Raw genomic sequence first — 5,768 nt, forward strand, 5'->3', positions numbered from 1 at the left:
GGTCCTAAACCTATGCATTTTTGATAGTCTTTAGAAAACTATGATCAAATACTACTAATACAAAATTAGGGGACTTAAGCTTAAGCTTAATTAACATCAAGGTAAATTCAATTTTGTCTTCAATTTATATAATGTAAAAAAACTTAATGTCATTCATCGGTAAAATTGTAACCAAGATACATATCCTCTACTTCAAAACTTGTATTAGCATAGTTCTTTTTTTAAGCTGAATTTTGTTTTATTTTATTTTTTGTTTTTATTTATTTTTGAGAGAGAAAAATGAGCATGAGTGGGGGAGGGGAAGAGAGAGACAGAGACATAGAATCTGAAGCAGGCTTCAGGCTCTGAGCTGTCAGCACAGAAAAACTGAAAAATTTTAAACAATTTTATTAAGTTTTTATTTATTCATTTATTTATCTCTATATCCAACATGAGGCTTGAATTTACGACCCCGGCATCAAGAATCAATGCTGTTCTGACTAAGCCAGCGAGGCGCCCCCAGCACAGTTCTTTAAAAATAAAATACCGTAACTTTTAATAGGCAAATGATGTTTATTCATTTGGTCCTAAGAACACAATACAATAATCTTCTGTCCTCCTGACGCTACACAGGGCACAGACTAAAAGGAAGGTGGGAGTTCTCTAAAGGTCCTCATCTAAAGAAACCCATCTATTCACAGTTTTATTTATTCAAAGAATCCAAATTGGTTGCCATTGTTAAGTATATTATGACCATCTCATACTGCTGTTTTAATGCGTATGTTTCATTTTGGAAAAAAAATTTAGGCCCCTACCCCAAGAGACAACTGATGTGTAGATGCAAGATTGTTACTGAGAATTAACACATATTTTTACAGTAAACACAAAAAGCACATTATTTCTTATACATTTTCCACATCCTAGATATTGTTGAGGATAATAAGGGAAATCATAGATGGTATGGTTTTCAAGCCAGTGAGCTAAATAAAACTAAGCAATAAGAAGGGGGTAGTGTTAGAATATGTTGGAATGTATAGTAGTAGGCCCAGATCCAGTCAGTGTGGGTTAAGATCAGGAAGGTAGAGGCCAGAAAGATAAAGATTATCCTACTCTTTCTTTACTTGGTGTGGTAGGCAGGATAATGACTCCCTAAAAAACCTATTTCCTGTCCCCCCAAATCTGTGAACGTTACCTTACATAACAAGGGTACTTTGCAGCTATGATTAAGGTTACAGACCTTGAGATGGGGAAATTATCCTGAAATAGCCAGGTGGGCCCCATCTAATCACACGAATCCTTAAAAGCAGAGACCTTTTCCAAAGGTGGTCAGAGAAAAAGGTATGGTGACAAAAGAGTCAGTGAAACTTGTTATGAGAGAGACTCCACCTGCTATGCTAACCTCCAAAAGCAGACACAGCTCTGCTGACACATCTATGTTAATCTAGTGAGATCCTTACTGGACTTTTGACCTCCAGAACTGTAAAAATAAATTTGTGATGCTTTAATCCACTCAGCGTATGGAGATTTGTTACTGCAACAATAAAAATCTAATATATTTGGCAAAGGCGGGAAGCGAGCCACTTGATGACATATGCAGATGGTATCCTGATTCACCAGTGGGAATGCTCTAGGAAGATTCATTCCCTGAAGCTCAGCACCAGGTCCTGGTCTTTGACCCTTCCCCCAAGTTTCTAGGGCTCTCCCAGGTACCCACTGCCACTCTGCATGGCCCACCAGGGGAAATCCTAGTTTATCTCTTCCAGTTTCTTCAGTTTGTTTGTGAAGTGACATTTCAAGATTACTCTTAGTTTGATTTTTCTGCATGAGGTATAGTGGGAAAACACGCTTCAGCAACTGCATGGGTCACATTCTCCAATGTGATCAAGCTGTTTGCAGTGGATCAGGGAAATGATTTTGGAAGTACATTCATTTTCCACTGGGTTCAGTGTTTGACAGTTTGGTTTGTTCACATTGCTGAAAAAGAGAGCATATAATGTTAAGTTCTGTGGTCTTTGAAATATGGATATATTTGAACTGTAAAACTGCATTCTGATTAAACCCACTTAAACATTGTTGCAAAAAACACAGGTCTGTATTTTTGTTCTCAGCTGGACATTCTGCTGTGCAAAACAATATCTGCCTAGCTCCAAAGGGGATACTCAGGAAGAAACCATAAGAAGAACCTCTAATTAAAAACAAAAGCAAAAAGTGAGTCATTTGGGAAAGTTAGAAAAAGATATAGAATATACGCAAAGGCAAGGGATGGACCGATTCCAAAACATCGTTTAAAATAGTTTGAATAGAAATGGTCATTGACTAGAGGTGAAAAACAGTCACACACAAGCTATTATGAATGATTTTCCTCGCACATAAAATAGGCTAGAAAGTGAAATCAAGCAGCAGTAAAGTCATGATAGGTAAGTGGACTACATCTACTGAGGAGGAACAGAAGTCCTCAGGTAAGAAGAAACTATGAAAGAATAAAGCCATTTGCCAAATAATGGACCAGAATGATGAGCTTTGTGTTAACTGATATTATAAAGTTATTATATAATATTTTAGGATACTTTAATGCATATTCTTTTTCAACATCAAAGGATTTAATGTTGAGAAGAATGTTTACCATCCTCACAGAGCTTAGTTTCTGGATTTCAACTGTGCGTCACTGAGAAAACAGAATGTAATATTAATCGAGCATTACGTTGCCCAGAATATTGACTATTTATAATAGACACTTATTAAGAAGAACCACTAGTATACTGACACTATTTAAATAGTAGCGATTGGCAAAAAAGGAGGTTATTTGTATTCGTAAACTAGAGATATTTATTCATGCCAACTTTCTTTCCAATATAATCCAAGTAGAAGCACCAGGAGTATATTATGTATTTCCCCTTGAGAGATGGCTAAGTATAACAAGGAGCACTGGACTTGGTGCCAGGACACCTGGGTTCCAGTCCCCATTCCTCTGCTTCTGGCACTGACAATGCTGGGAGTCTCCCAGAGCCTATCCTTCACCTGAAAAACAGAGATAATGTTACCTATTTTTTGTCTGATTCACAAAAGAAGGTAACATGATATACCACAATATGAAAGTGCTTTGTAAATTTTAAAGGGTCATACATTAGGGTCCTCACATGATGCTTAAAAAAACATATATAGTATATAAGTCATTGAAATACCATTTAGCACAAATATACATTGTAACAACTTCTGGTAGAATTTAATCAAAACTTAATCTAATGATAGTTTTATAAGCTGGTTCTTGTTCTTGTCATGAACTTTGGTTGTGTGCTTGCACTGACGTCCTTTGCACATGAGTATTCTATAAATAAATGTTGCACTCTCCATAGTTTTGCCTAGAGCTAGCCTTTTACCTTTGTTTCCAAGTTCTCTTACAATTGGTGTTCACAGCCAAATTGTGTCTCCATTAAGGTGCCAGAACAAATGTTAAATTCACTGATTTATTGACCAGCAAATATTAATCACTTATTATGTACATAGCACTATTCAAGGCATTATTCAGTAAACTCAATGAAATGAACAGTTTGATTTTTTTCCCCCTCTGCAAAACTGACTAGCTCTTTGTCTGAATTAATCAAATCAACCAGTAGGTTTTTGGCTTCCTGTAGACACAGCTTAAATGTCACTTTCTATCTTGAAGCTGCTATTTTGAGAATTGGTGATGTGTAGGTGGAAAACACTTTACTATTTAGAAATAGAGTACTATACAGTAAGGCTTATTAGACAGTTATTTTCACTTTGTAGTTTTTGTTTCATTTCACTTTTTATTACAGAAAATTTTAAACATGTACACAAGCATATGGGATAATATAAGGAATTCCCATATACCTAACCTAACTTCAACAATTAACAATTAATTCATGGTCAATATTGTTTCACCTGGACCCCTACCCAACAGTTCGTTATCCCATATTATTTTGGTGTGAATATCAGAGTTCATATAATTTAATTCTCAAGTGTTTCAATACGTATCTCTAAACATAAAGATATCGAGAAAATAACCACGGTAGCATAATCACACTCAAAATAAAATTAGCAGTAATTCCTTAATATCATCAAATATTCAGTGTGTGCTCAATATTCCAACTGTTCTGTAATGTCATTTTTTTGAAGTTTGTTTCAATAAGTTTTCAAATAAATCCACCCATTGTGATTGGCTGTGTCTCTTAATTCAATTTATACTTCAGCTTTCTCTATTTTCCTCCTTGCAATTTATTTGTTAAATAAATTGAGTCATTTGTCCTGTGGTCTTTTCTACAGATTAGATTTTACTGAGTGTGTCCTATAATATAGTTCAATGTTTTTCAGTCTTATGTGTTTCCTGAATATAAGTATAGAACTGTGCTGTTCTCTATTTCCATGTGTAGCTTCTTTTTTAAAATGCACATTTTTCAGGGGCACCTGGGTGGCTCAGTCGGTTGAGCTACCGACTTCAGCTCAGGTCATGACCTCATGGTTCGTGAGTTCCAGCCCCACATCAGTCTGTGCTGACAGCTCAGAGCCTGGAGCCTGCTTCAGATTCTGCGCCTCCCTCTCTCTCTGCCCCTCCTCTCTCTCTCTCTCTCTCAAAAATAAACATTAAAAAAAATAAACATTTTGCATAATAGTTTGATTTACAGAAAAATGTGAAGATTGAACAGAGTTAACACCCAGTTTCCCCTATTATTAATATCTTCTTTGTTGTTGTTTTTATTCCAGTATAGTTAACATACACTGTTATATTAGTTTTAAGTGTACAACATAGTGATTCAACAATTCCATAGGTTACTCAGTGCTCATCATGGTAAGTGCACTCTTTAATCCCCATCACCTATTTCACCCATCCCTCCTATCATTAATATCTTTTTTTTTAGTTTTTTTTTTAAGTTTATTTATTTTGAGAGAGAGAGAGAGAGAGAGCAAGCGGGGTAGGGGGCAAAGAGAGAGGGGAGAGAGCGAATACCAAGCAGGCTCTGCAGGGTCAGCGCAGAGTCTGATGTGGGGCTCGAACCCACAAACCATGAGATCATGACCTGAACAGAAATCAAGAGTCGGACGCTTAACCGACTGAGCCACCCAGGCACCCCTCATTAATATCTTAAATTAAGATGATTCATTTGTTACAATTAATAACCAAATATGGATACACCATTAATACACCACTAATATCCATACTTTATTTAGATGCTCTTAGTTCTTACCTGATGTTCTTTTTCTATTCCAGGATCTCATCCAGGATACTAGATTGCATTTAGTTGTCATTATCTCCTCAGACTCCTCTTGGCTATGACAATTTCTCAGAGTTTCCTTGTTTTTGATGACCTTTATAGTTTTGAGGAGTACTGGTGAGTTATTTTGCAGAATGTCCCCCATTTGGATTTGTTTGATGTCTTTCTCACGACTGATCTGAGATTAAGGGCTTTAGGGAGGAAGACCACAGAGGTAAAGTGTCATTTTCACCCTATCACATCAAAGGTACATACTATACAGATAATTTATCATTGTTGATATTAACCTTGATCACCCAATTGAGGTAGTATTTGTCAGGCTTTTCCAATATACAACTACTCTTTTTCTCCTCTTTCCATGCAGTCTCTTCTTTCCCCGCAGTATCCTTTGGAAGGATAGCTCTATGTGAAGCCCCTGTTCGTGAAGTAGGAAATTATGTTCCATCTCCTATAGGTGGAATAGTACATACATTATTCCGAATTCTTCTGCATGGGCAATTTTTTCTACTCCTTTATTATTTATTTATTTATTTATTTATTTATTTATTTATACTGGTA

The 5,768-nt window shown here is 36.1% G+C and overlaps 1 long non-coding RNA gene across 1 annotated transcript; it reads right to left on the reverse strand.

Annotated features, from left to right (window-relative positions):
• Positions 1–532: 532 nt before the first annotated feature.
• On the reverse strand, positions 533–5,395 carry LOC124529261 (uncharacterized). Its single transcript, XR_006966294.1, has 2 exons — positions 5,184–5,395; positions 533–1,953 (listed from the first exon to the last, which is right to left on the reverse strand). It is a non-coding gene; the product is annotated as an uncharacterized LOC124529261 (long non-coding RNA).
• Positions 5,396–5,768: the final 373 nt, after the last annotated feature.

This window comes from Lynx rufus, unplaced genomic scaffold (assembly GCF_022079265.1).
Source record: "Lynx rufus isolate CCGP_SWC_20201006 ecotype Redwood Valley unplaced genomic scaffold, mLynRuf1.p SCAF_6, whole genome shotgun sequence".
NCBI classification, from domain to species: domain Eukaryota; kingdom Metazoa; phylum Chordata; class Mammalia; order Carnivora; family Felidae; genus Lynx; species Lynx rufus.